This window comes from Mytilus trossulus, chromosome 10 (genome assembly GCF_036588685.1).
Source record: "Mytilus trossulus isolate FHL-02 chromosome 10, PNRI_Mtr1.1.1.hap1, whole genome shotgun sequence".
NCBI classification, from domain to species: domain Eukaryota; kingdom Metazoa; phylum Mollusca; class Bivalvia; order Mytilida; family Mytilidae; genus Mytilus; species Mytilus trossulus.
In genome coordinates, this window is record NC_086382.1 from 29,255,732 (window position 1) to 29,269,831 (window position 14,100).

General features: G+C 31.7%; 2 protein-coding genes across 12 annotated transcripts in view; one reads left to right on the top strand and one right to left on the bottom strand.

Annotated features, from left to right (window-relative positions):
* Window positions 1–14,100, bottom strand: part of LOC134687179 (diacylglycerol kinase zeta-like) — a 208,664-nt gene that overhangs the window by 181,437 nt on the left and 13,127 nt on the right. Inside the window, exon 1 of one of the 9 annotated variants that reach the window (XM_063547256.1) lies at window positions 4,448–4,468. The exons of the other annotated variants lie outside the window; for them this stretch is intronic. The gene's annotated coding sequence lies outside the window, so the exon portion shown is untranslated. Of the gene's footprint in view, window positions 1–4,447; window positions 4,469–14,100 lie in introns of those variants that run through there. 9 annotated transcript variants of the gene reach the window in all.
* The window catches only part of LOC134687180 (glutamate [NMDA] receptor subunit 1-like), a 103,815-nt gene that overhangs the window by 29,809 nt on the left and 59,906 nt on the right, over window positions 1–14,100 (top strand). For 2 of the 3 annotated variants that reach the window (XM_063547261.1, XM_063547265.1), the window contains exon 2: window positions 9,154–9,302. The exons of the other annotated variant lie outside the window; for it this stretch is intronic. The gene's annotated coding sequence lies outside the window, so the exon portion shown is untranslated. The remainder of the gene's footprint in view (window positions 1–9,153; window positions 9,303–14,100) is intronic. 3 annotated transcript variants of the gene reach the window in all.

Here is a 14,100-nt window from a genome sequence, read left to right on the forward strand (position 1 = left end):
TCGGTGCATAAACCTGAACAATCTGTTCTCAGAGGCGGATTTAGAGGGGGGGCAAGGGGGCCCAGGCCCCCTTTTTTGGTTGCTTATATAGGGAATCACTGAAACGTGAAGAGAACAGGCCCCCTCTTATGAAAAATTCTGGATCCACAACTGGTTCTTAAAGCTTCAAATATTAGGATTTATATTTACTGTGGATTCATTATTTTTCTAGGAACACAAATTTTTATGGATTGGGTTGGTACAGGTATTGAACGAAGTACATATTTGCTATAGGGTTGTATGCAGATTTATACAAAACCGAGACATCAAATATTCAAGAAGATGCAAGATTTACTCAATCCACAAAAATTGGTACCCACGAAAATAAATGAATCCATAGTATAACGCATTTGAAATCAAGAAATTGAAATCAGAAGCTTTGTTGAGGGGAGATAAGACCTTTATCAGGACAACAAATGGAATGTTTTAACTACCTTGACTGGATAATACAGCCCTTGCAGTGGGTCTCATTTGGGTCTAAGCCTGACGCGGAATTGCCAATTTATTGTAAGCGTGACATATGAAAGTAAAATTATTGTGCCCTGAAAACGGGAAATGAAGTCTAGTGGGACACAGGAATTTACATAAAAATGAGAATTGCTTACGTACATAGTGTAAAATGGGATACTGGAATATGACCAAACAGTAAGCGGGATCCAGGGTCAGAACCCCCCAATGAGACCCCCTTGCACATCGGTTCATCAAAACTTCCGGATTTGGTATTTTTAAGCTCGGGATTTTGGGATTGATCCTTTCAGATCCAGGAATTCTTTTTTTCGAAATTCGGGATGTCAGGATTTAAATTTCTTAACATTCAATACCTCAGAATTTCATGTTTTTAAGCCCAGGATTTCAGGATCAGAATTCAATTTGTGCTACATAACAAGATATGGCTTAGAAACAGTACTAAAACCATGTCATAATAGAGTTTTTATTGAACCTTATCATTTGTAAAAATTTAGCAATTAATTGGGTAAAAATATATGGAATTGTACATGATCATGATGATAATAAATCATTGTCAATGCCAAATAAATACCTTTAATTAGATAAAGTTTTTCGCACTCATTTGGAAATTCAAATATTCAACAAAACAGGTAGTAATGGTTATTTGTAAAATAATACAATTTCCAGGAAAATTCTAGATAAAATCTAAATTTATACAGAAAAATTAAACAAATACTAACACGATGAGGAATGAATATGCGGCAAATCAACAAAAGCATATTTGTCTTGTGATAAACATTCCTGATATAACTACAAGAATCTAAAGTCTGATTTGTGTAATGGATTGCCTGCATAATACATGTATCTCGATAAAACAAAGCTAATTCTTACAACAGTGAAACCTGTCTGAATCAAACCTTAAATATAAATCTACAGTGAAACACGGAATCTACAGTGAAACACGGTTAACATAAACTTGGGAGTAAGACATGTCTTTCGAGTATAAATATTTTACCTCACCAAAATTTTAAGTTATCCATTTTCTAAGAAATAACAGTGTACATTTTCAAAAAAACAATTCTAAATAATATATCAACAAAAGTCAATAAATTATGAACTAGAAAACATGATAGAGTCTTTAATTCTTAGGTTTGATGTTTTTTGTGCTCAATGTGCCAATCTGATGAGTCAATCTTTGTCCAAAAGAGTTTTAAAGTTTGTTCTAATGTTGTGCTGTTGTCACATTAGCAGAGAGGTTACAATGAGCACTCACAAAAATATGAAAAACCACCATATTCAATGTGTTCACAAGCCAGGAGTCAGGCAGTTATTCAGTGGTTGTCATTAGCAGTTTTTTGTCATATTTGTGATTCATTTGTTTTGTCCTAAGTCAGGCCGTTAAAGTTTTAATTTGATTTGTGATTCATTTGTTTTGTCCTAAATCGGGCCGTTAAAATTTTAATTTGATTTGAATTGTTTGTCATTTTGTCATGTTTGGGCCTTTTGTTGCTGACTTTACAGAATGTACCTTTTTTTTTAATAAATAAATGTATCAGATTTTGAAAAAAATAAAAGGAGTAGGTCCGGTGAGACCCCTTTTTGGCCCAAAAAATTAACAGTTTTACAAAATTGTTAAAATGTAAACTTTTAGTTATTTATTGGACAGTTAAATGGTTCTGCTACATAAATATGGGCAGTTTTTGACAATACAATGCAAATATATCGGGTCGTAGCACTATTAAGTCATGCTAAATTACGGAAATCTTCAAAATTCTATCATTTTAGTTAAAGTTTAGACGGTTTCCGTGTAAAACGAAAGTGGCCGCATTCGTGTTCATCCTTAATATTGAAATGTGAGTTGTATTTCATGATAATACATAACATATATGAAGGTTGTGGATGAACACGGATGCGGCCACTTTCGTTTTTGACAAAAACCATCTGAAAAGTGTCATTTTGGCATATTTAAGAGATTTTTCATATTTGGGCTTGAATCGGATCCTTTTAATGACTAAATCAGTTAAAATCTTTCACATAAATTAATTGAATCAAGTGAAATAGACACTTTAGTGTTTAAAAAGTGGTCAAAATTTTCCGTCAGATGAAACTGAAATTTGAGGCCAAAATGAGTCCTTACCGGACCTACTCCTTTGACCAGTTTTGTTATCACGACCATGCAACTACAAGAAAATTACTGTAGATTTAGAAATTATTGCGAGCATTTATAATGTCATTTTAGACTAAAATGCGATTTTAATTTTTGCGATATTGAAAAAAAATAATGTTTAATTCATCAGCAAAATTTCAAATTGTGAGTTTAAATTTTTGTGATTATTACCCTGTGGCATTTATCGCAATAATTAAAACATCGCAATAATTTCTGAATTTACCGTACTTCAATGTTGCAATATGCTTGTTCCCATCAACTAGTATAGAAAATAGAAAAATAGGATCAATAAATGACTTTATTTTTTTAACATAATTGACTGAGTAATTTCCAATCACAGTATATAATGGATTTGTACAATAAATCCCTTTGATCAACCCATTACTAAATGGAAAATGTTTTTTTTAACAAACCTAGCTCTTCTATAAATGATACAAGAATTGTTACTACATTAAACTTCAAAGAAATGTCATCATTTTAATCCTAATTAAATGTTAAGGAAGTCCTAACCATTAAAGACTACAATTTGATAGGCTTCCTGGAATCAAGAATAGCATTGATAATCTCTATATTCACTTGTAAATGTAATGTAATTGATTTTTTGTGTTTTAACGCCACTTTTAAGCAAGGTTTTTGGGGCTTTGTCATGGCAGTCAGTTTTTATTGGTGGAGGTAGCCAGAGAAAACCACAGACTTTCGATAGGAAAACTATCCTTAGGTCAATTAATATTGGAGTCGAGTGCATCTGCACAAGCTTGGTTCTAACTCACAACCTTACTGAGTGTTGACTGGCCAGTGATTACAGTATACAGAATTCACGAATAAAGTAAAAACCTGTCACTGAACATTGAAAATGAGGTCAACAGACGAATGCCAGAGGGAATCTTTAGAACATAAAGAATTTGTATACAAGATATAAAGTGTTCATCTTCTACCTTCTATACGATACAGCTTCTTATAAATCGCTTACCCGGTCACTGAACATTGAAAATGAGGTCAAGGACAATAGACGAATGCCAGAGGGAAATTTAAGAACTTAAAGCAGTGGGGGATCCAGAATTTTTCATAAGGGGGGACTCGCTCCAGTCATGCTTCAGTGATTCCCTATTTGATCAACAAATTTTTTCCCTACAAAGGGGCCAACACTGGATCTGCCTATGTAAAGCATCTGTATACAAGATATAAAGTGTCCATCTTTTACCTTCAATAAGAGACAGCTTCTTATAAATAGCTAACCTTACCCTGTCACTATCAAACTAAATTAGTATCTCTTGGTGTCATAATGTCCCTGTCTCACAGTCTGTCTCACACTGTGAGACAGGGGACACAAGTAAAGAAGGCTGATGATTCAAATCTTTTATTGATCAATTAACTTTCTGTGACAATGTTTGCTGAATGTTTGTTGTACTGTCTATGAAACTTCAAATATGCTAAATAATATAGAAAATGGAAATTGGGAATGTGACCTCAGCACAATGAGAAAATTCTGCACACCTAAACAAATATGTGTACTAGTTCAGTGATGATGAACGTCATACTGAACTTCCGTGATTGATAAAATAGACAAAAAATAGTTTTAAAAAATCATTTGAAACTTGTAACGGTACAATTTCTCTCAAACCAACATTTGCAATCTTTCTTTTTGAAGTTTCAATATACATGCACTTTAAATCAATAGTTTAGCCATGATAAAAAAGGTGAAAAGAATAAAGTTACTCTGCATGCATAGATAATAGAATCAAATGACAACAAAACAAATTCTATTTATCTATTATTTAGAAATAAAATGTTTACCTGCTTGAAATTTCATTGTAAAATTTCCAAGAATATTGGAAAACTTTTTCCGGCTTTTATAATCCACAGACAATAAAATACAGGTAAAATCTTTACTGTCTTTTTAAAATATTGATACTTTTAATGCTCTTAAATCAATACAAAAATCAAATGTTCTTATCATCATATTATCACCTTAGAATATGAGATAACCAATATGAATGAATCTCAATGTGTCAATGTTTTCAATGAATGAATCGTGATCCATCTTCTCCGTAAAAAGATCAGTGTGATATTCTCTCAATAACTTATAGATTTTATCCAACACTATAAATCATAGAGATATCGCACAAGCTGGCAAAGCTGCTAATTAATTTTGTCAATTTTCTTACAAACCATATATTTATACATATAAATAAATAGTTTACAAATCAATGTCTAATATATTTATGTCAAAGGCAAAAACCTTTTTATACATGTATGTGCTCATTTTTTTATATTTTTTTTTAAATAAGTGATCTTATACCTGAAACAGAGGTGAATTTAGGGGGGGCCCAGGTCCCCCTTTTAGAGAATATATATAGGGAATCACTGAACCCCCTTAGGCAGCCAGTGGGCCCCCACTTATGAAAATATCTGGATCCGCCACTGTGAAATAGTTACTGAACAACTTAAAATATCGGGATTTATCCAGGACTATTTTTTTTAGATTCAAAAAATCTGATGGCATTTGATTATTTGATTTTTTTATTTTTGGTGTTTTAACTCCACCACAATTAGGCTATTTTGAAGCAGAAGCCAGAGTGTCTGGAGAAAACCAACAATCTTCGACAAGGAAAACTGACAATCCTAGTCAATTTAGATTGAAGTTGAGTGCATCTGCACGAATGGGATTCGAACACACAACCTCCATTTTGGCTGGCTAGTGATTACAGTCGTTACTACTAAGAGTCTTAGACCACTCGGCAAATTTAACATATTAATACACCAAATAACAACATTAGCATTATTTCAAAAACAAAGTTATCAAATAAGACCAAACCAGATGCTCCGCAGGGCGTAGCTTTATACGACCGCAGAGGTTGAACCCTGAACAGTTGGGGCAAGTATGGACACAACATTCAAGCTGGATTCCGCTCTAAATTTGGATTGTGATTAAATAGTTGACACAGCATAGGTTTCTGACACAGAATGAATGTATTCAAATGAACTTAAAATTTTTGTTTTCTCTTAGAGCAATTCACTATGCTGTTGAATATTAATCCTCTCAAAATAATGTTTGAAGAAATTTTCTTTTTATTTATGAAATTTCAAATGAGAAAAATTGAACCCAATTTTTTAATCACATCCCCCTTTCCCTTATTCCAAAACTAATTTCAATTAAAATATTCTAATGGAGTTTGCAACAATTACTACTCATTTAAATACATCATAAAATATTAAGATGTAAAAAAACTGCTTGTTATCACTGAATGGTAAAGATTATTTAAATTTATCAGTTGGTAGTAAAAAGTGAATATACATTGTATATTGTATATAACAAAGATTTAAGTTGATTCTGGACAAAGAAAGATAACTCCAATTAAAAAAATTCTTGCAGATATTTCTTGCTTACTTTACTGGACAAAGAAAGATAACTCTTAATTAAAAAAAAATTTGCTATTTCACAATATTGTGAAATTAGATATTTCTTGCCATTGCACAATACTGTGCAATTGAAAAGACTTGCTATTGAACAATACTTAATATAATAATTTTAGATCCTGATTTAGACCAACTTGAAAACTGGGCCCATAATCAAAAATCTAAGTACATGTTTAGATTCAGCATATCAAAGAGGCCCAAGAATTTGATTTTTGTTAAAATCAAACTTAGTTTAATTTTGGACCCTTTGCACTTTAATTTAGACCAATTTTAAAACTGGACCAAAAATTAAGAATCTACATACACAGTTAGATTTGGCATATCAAAGAACCCCAATTATTCAATTTTTGATGAAATCAAACAATGTTTAATTTTGGACCTCGAATTGGGCCAACTTGAAAACTGGGCCAATAATCAAAAATCTAAGTACATTTTTAGATTCAGCATATCAAAAAACCCCAAGGTTTCAATTTTTGTTAAAATCAAACTAAGTTTAATTTTGGACCCTTTGGACCTTAATGTAGACCAATTTGAAAACGGGACCAAAAATTAAGAATCTACATACACAGTTAGATTCGGCATATTAAAGAACCCCAATTATTCAATTTTGATGAAATCAAACAAAGTTTAATTTTGGACCCTTTGGGCCCCTTTTTCCTTAACTGTTGGGGCCAAAACTCCCAAAATCAATACCAACCTTCCTTTTATAGTCATAAACCTTGTGTTTAAATTTCATAGATTTCTATTCACTTATACTAATGCTATGGTGGGAAAACCAAGAAAAATGCTTATTTGGGTCCCTTTTTGGCCCCTAATTCCTAAACTGTTGGGACCACAACTCCCAAAATCAATACCAACCTTCCTTTTGTGGTCATAAACATTGTGTTTAAATTTCATTGATTTCCATTTACTTTAACTAAAGTTATTGTGCGAAAACCAAGAATAATGCTTATTTGGGCCCTTTTTTGGCCCCTAATTCCTAAACTGTTGAAACCAAAACTCCCAAAATCAATCCCAACCTTTCTTTTGTGGTCATAAACCTTGTGTGAAAATTTCATAGATTTCTATTAACTTAAACTAAAGTTATAGTGCGAAAATCAAGAAAATGCTTATTTGGGCCCTTTTTGGCCCCTAATTCCTAAAATATTGGGACCAAAACTCCCAAAATCAATACCAGCCTTCCTTTTATGGTCATAAACCTTGTGTTAAAATTTCATAGATTTCTATTCACTTTTACTAAAGTTAGAGTGCGAAAACTAAAAGTATTCGGACGACGACGACGACGACGACGACGACGACGACGACGACGACGACGACGACGACGACGACGCCAACGTGATAGCAATATACGACGAAAATTTTTTCAAAATTTGCGGTCGTATACGTATAAAAACATTAGTGTAAGTATTTGAGTTAGAAACAGGACTTTTTTAGCAAGCAAAAGAAGAACGTCATTAAGGATTGCTATAAGAATAGAGAACAAATTTCATTAAACAGTACTAGTACTTTTGTTATATACTAGTGTATAGAAAGGAATGAAAATATATTTGTTAGGGTTGAACATTGAAAAGAAATATCAATTCTTGCCAAAACTATTTTAAATTTCATTAGTTATTTCCTTATTTTTTTCAATTAAAGCCTCACCAGTCTACTGATTAAAAAAACAAATGTCAGAGATGTAATATTGAAAAAGATTTAATGAACTGAACAAATAATTTTACAAATTGATTTGGTTTCATTCGAGAATGGTTTTATCAGCATAGTAAATCATAAGTAATCAACTTAAATAAAAGCTAATGATTTCTATAATCAATACCAGATTAATTGGTTCCCTCACAATTGAATAATCTGCAAGTATTATGCCATAAAAAGGCTCAATTTAGTCTAAACATGATACAACAATATCTCCTCTATCAAGATATTGAACGAAGCTGTTCTATTCACATGTCTGTCCATTGATTCACAGAGTCAGAGCCACTTAATTCCAGGAAAATCCAAATCTTTACACTTCCTTGCCATGTATATGGATGAAAAAACACTTTGCTCATGCAGAAAAAAAATGACTGACAGAATCTATATACTCCAGCAGTCCAGCTGCCATGGCAACAAAACCAAAACTTTATGTTATTCACAATTTTCAATCTTTATCAAATAATTTTTTTTTTTAGCAAAATTGTTAAGTAAATTTTTATGGAGTTTCTTTCACTGAGACTTTATTCTCAGGACAATGTTAGAAAAAATTGATTTAACAAGCCCTTTTTTCATTCCCTATCCATATAAAAACTCATGGCCAAAATAAGACCAGAATTATATTCTTAAAAATTTCTACAAAGTTCAATCAATCAACTTCAAAATTTACTTCCTTCTTGATAATTCTGGTAACATTCACATTAGGAGCATATGAGAGTGAAAAAGTTTTGGTATGAACTATAGGGTATAAAGAGCACTAGCCTCTCGCCTAGGCTTATGTGCATCTTCAAAAATGGACACTTTCCAACCTTGTATATTAGTTAGGATAGAATTATTGATAAAAAGTTGTTTTTCTAATCTCTTGTTGATGATCATATTTTCTGTTTACAGTTTCTCTTTCCTTCTTGAGTTTTTTCACATAAACAATGAGACACACAAGCACCTGTTTCAGAAAAAAAAATCTCAAGAATATAGGAATTTTTTTTATTGCTGAGACAATGGCCTGTGGTTGGACATGATGACTTAAATAAAATTGACCATGGGGTCATACATGTTTCAAGAACAATTATTGTACTCAAATAAAATGATGTTTCTAGCAAAACTGTTGTACCCTGATCGAGTTCTGAGTAAAGTTTAATGACAAAGGTCCTTGATCTGTGATACATTACATAAAGAACTGTGGAACTGGAATAGAATATCAACAATAATGTCTAGTACCGGTAGTTAAAAAATTAAATGCAAATAGATGCAATTAAGCCATGAGCTCAATAGATCAGTTGTGTTTGTCTTCTGTTAACCTTAAGTTGACATCTAGATTTCTTATAGGGTTTTTATGTGGGTTTTCAGTCTTATTGAACTATAGCTCATATATCTTTTTATGTATTTAAAAATAGATGACAATGAATGAACAGGCAAGAGACGCCGAGTGATTGAAATAGCTCACAGTGTGTCTTTGGAAGCTTGATGTGGTGATGGTTTATAATTAGTTACCCAGACATCAAGATTTCTTATTATTAGATTGGCTAGACTGCCTTAAGAGTAGGTAATAAACTGTGTACATCTATATATATCAGAAACATTAGATCTCTCGTTTTTCAGTTTGTTAATTATTTATTTTCAGTTTGTTAACCTCTCATTTTTCACTCATTAATTACTCTTATTTCAGTTTGTTAACCTCTCATTTTTCACTCATTAACCACTCTTATTTCAGTTTGTTAACCTCTCATTTTTCACTCATTAACCACTCTTATTTCAGTTTGTTAACCACTCATTTTTCACTCATTAACCTCTCTAATTTCAGTTTGTTTAACCACTAATTTTTCACTCATTAACCACTGATATTTCAGTTTGTTAACCACTCATTTTTCACTCATTAACCACTGATATTTCAGTTTATTAAACTCTGATTTTTCACTCATTAACCACTCCCTTATTTCAGTTTGTTAACCACTAATTTTTCACTCATTAACCACTGATATTTCAGTTTGTTAACCTCTGATTTTTCACATATTAACCACTCTTATTTTAGTTTGTTAAACCACTCATTTTTCACTCATTAACCACTGATATTTCAGTTTGTTAACCACTCTTTTTTCACTCATTAACCAATCATATTTCAGTTTGTTACCCTCTCATTTTTCACTCATTAAGAAGACATAAAAGGTATGCACAGACATACAATACAGTTGGACAAGGGTAAAACTTAATTCCCCATCCACTATGACAGGGGCATTTAAATAAAGCATTTGTATTTATTTTTGTTGTATGCATTTCAAGCTAGGATCAAAATAATGGGTTCCAATCATATATTTTGTCATACATGTCATAACTCATTCTTTATACCTATTACGATGGATGACATAAAGGCCTTCAATAGAGAGCATACCTATGATGAATAGTAATAAAATTATACATATGTTATAACTAACAATTTTACATATATACAAAATACACTTTTTGATTGTATCTTTATAATGTGCCTTTAAAATTGAAAGACAACGAAAAAAATAATTTCAAAGGAATTTTGGGTTTTAATTAACTTGTTCGATTCCAACATCCTTTTTCAATCTTTGACCATTTTGAATATATATATGTATGGTAAAAAAATGTTCAATTACAGCTATAAAATTTTTGGTCGTTCATATTTATATTTAAAAGCTTTACACCTTTAGACTAAATCAATTGTAGTCAATACCCCAAAGCAATTGAAAAATCAAATTTGATCAAAATTTACTCTTGATCTGAGTTAAAGATGTGCTTTTACCTTAAGCTTCCTTTACAATCTGCTAATGTACAACTTCTTATAAAGAAACAGATTTAACATCCTTTCAACCATGAAACATATATCCAACACAACCATACCAGTATATTAACAACATTCTTGCACAAAATACTGTATAAAATGTAACATTTCAGGTGAAAACTATCTACAAAGTAACGGAGAAATCAATATCCGATATGCTTTGATCTTTTCCTATTTATTTCAGGAAACTTACTTCATTTTGAAGACTTAATGTTTGTAACATTTTAAGGCAATCATTCAAATACCAAATATCGCAATAGAACATTAAAACCGATCTCATTTCTACCTGTTTCAAATCTGATGTTAGATCTGCAATTCAATTATCATTAAAAGCAATAATGTTATGTTTAAAATTCTGTCAAACTGCATTAATTTTCTGATGTTTTAAACATGACATTATTGGTTTTGATTTCTGATACTGTACAAATTTCTAACTAAGAAACTCAGAAAATTTTGGCAGAACTTCTTGCATGCTGAAGTCAATGGTGTAACATTTAAAGAATTTGTCACAATTAAAATAATCATTGGTTAGTTTTTTCTATTGAACATAATAATTCCTGCGGAGTCAGTATTGCCTCAATAAGCAATATAAAAACAATAGAGTTATCAAATATTGGTCACTGTACAGCCTTTACAATGAGCAAAACCCATACTGCATAGCAAGCAATAAAACTCTGAAATGGCAAATGCAAAGCTATTCAAACAAGAAAAATAACTAATTTTAATATATAAAACTCAGTAAACTACAAACAAATAGGAAATACAGCAACAAACAACCCATGAAAATACGGATTTTTTGTGTTATTAAAATTTGCTGTTACAAAATGATAGAAATTATTATAAATTAAGGAATGTATCTCCCTCATGCAAAGCTCTGATTCCTTTCACAGATTTGGCTATACTTTTTGGATCTTTTGGATTATAGCTCTTCATCTTTTATATATATAAGCTTTGGATTTCAAAAATTTTGGCCACTAGCATCACTGAAGAGACATGTATTGTCGAAATGCGCATCTGGTGCAAGACAATTGGTACCGTTAATTTTATTACAGGCTCTGGACTTTGGTGGAAAGGCACAAAGAGAATGTTTCAGTGTTAAATATGGAGGGAACTAAAATTTTAAAAGATAATGGTCAAACTATGTATCAAATCACACAACACATTTCGATTTGATTATCATGATTCCATAAATTATGTTTAAACGAATACCTGAATACCAATACCCCCAACCAAGTACTGGTTACAGAAAAACTTGGAAGAGCTCCCTATAATTATTCTGCATGTAGCTCAGCATTACCTAGAATTATATATACTGCTATATGATTTCCAATAGCTCTATCTATAAAATGTTGATTACATAATTCTACAAAACTTAATCTACCACCCCAGCCTTATTTGTTATTACCAATAGTGATTCTTCTGTTCTATACTTGGAAAAAAGTCTCCGTTATCTTAAGCCAGTCATCAGGAAAATAAGTTTACCCCATATTGATTTGAATTCATTATTAAAGACTTTAAAACATCACAAGATTGAATCAACGATTAATAGAGAAAAGTTGAATTTATTATTCCAAGTCACTTCCTTCATGTTTCAAAGAAATTCTAACATCCCATAAGAATCAATTTATAATTTCAATATCCTTTATACTTCCTAATGGACGGCTAAATACGGAACTTTAGACAAATATTTAAATACAACTCAATAGAATTTCGAGCATGGATTAACAATTAAAGTCTTATCAAAGAGACATGAAAAAAGAATGAATGTCTTCATACCAAGTTATAAAAAACAAGAATGTGTCCGTAGTACACGGATGCCCCACTCGCACTATCATTTTCTATGTTCATTGGACCGTGAAATTGGGGTCAAAACTTTAATTTGGAATTATAATTAGAAAGATCATATCATAGGGAACATGTGTACTAAGTTTCAAGTTGTTGTAATCTTAACTTCATCAAAAACTACCTTGACCAAAAACTTTAACCTGAACTTCGCTTTCATTTTCTATGTTCAGTGGACCATGAAATTGGGGTCAAAACTATAATTTGGCATTAAAATTAGAAAGATCATATCATTGGGAACATGTGTACTAAGTTTGAAGTCGATTGGACTTCAACTTCATCAAAAACTAACTTGACCAAAAACTTCAACCTGGAGCGGGACAGACTGACGAACGGACGCACAGACCAGAAAACATAATGCCCCTCTACTATAGTAGGTGGGACATAAAAAAAGTATGAATAAAAGAACATGAAGTGATAACATTAATCTGACACTGTCCAAATAACACAACTAGAAATTCCCCCCAAACTAATTAAAACAAAACATGACCGTGATGACCCAAGTATTGACAATAATTAGGTCTGTTTTGCTTCAAACAAACTTCTAATTCGTCTAATTATCTAATTACCCATCTTATTGTCGTATTAAAGATTCCTCTACAGAGCCCACATAAAGTTTTCCCCATGATAGAGGGGCCTGATGGGGGAGAGGGGGCCTCGTCACGATTCATGAGTTGATTTTTTTGTCAATCACGATTCACAGTAAATAAATTTCCATGATCATGGATCACGAAATATAAAAAAAATCTGTAGTAAAACGGATCACATAGGCAAAAACCGATCATGAAAAATGAAAATAACCCATCAGGCCCCTCATGATAAATGCTAAATATGGAATTAATTAAATCTTGAAATGACTCCGGAGAGAACATTTCTAAATAATGGGACGTTTTGACTACTTGCTGAATCCACCTACAGATACTTATTTCCATGCTATAAATAAATTTAACAAATAAATATGGAATATTTTTTTAATATTTAATGAGCTGATGGTGCTGCAGAGAATTGGTATTATATTTTGTGATTAGTTGTGTTGACATCATTACACAATTATGTATACAAACATTTATATAACTAAATGTCATTTCAATAAAATATATATATATGGCAACCTGCGTCAGATATAATTTTTCACAGTAAATGCCAAATCCAAAATTTCAATTTAAATGTAAAAATATTGTGTCAAACAGTACATCAAGTATCAACTCGCAAGAATGAAAAATAGGAATTTCATGGTAAATGAGGGTAATAACATTTAATGTCAAAATCAAAATGAAATGATTTTAAGTGTTTGTTGGTGTGTTTTGTAAACCCCATAACATGGCAGACATTTTTATATTTGGAAGAAGCTATTGGGCCTGGAAAGAACAACTGACCTTGAAGGGAAAGATAGCATTTCTAGTATTAAGAATGAAATAAAACACAAATTAAAACCATGTGAAGGGTTTGGAACTCACAACATCACAGTATGCTGTACTGCAAAACATTTGGTCAAGCAGTCTGCACCTAAAAGTTTTTCAGCTACTAGTCTAAAGACAAATATTCTGTTATATTTCTTATTGGGTCAAATAAAGATTTGCAAAAACTTACTAGTTTGAATGAAATTTTACTAGTCTGGGGCATGGGACTTATGGCTAACCGTGAAGACTGGTCAAGTGGTATTTAATAACACAAGGCTCAAATTAAGGAGCCTTAA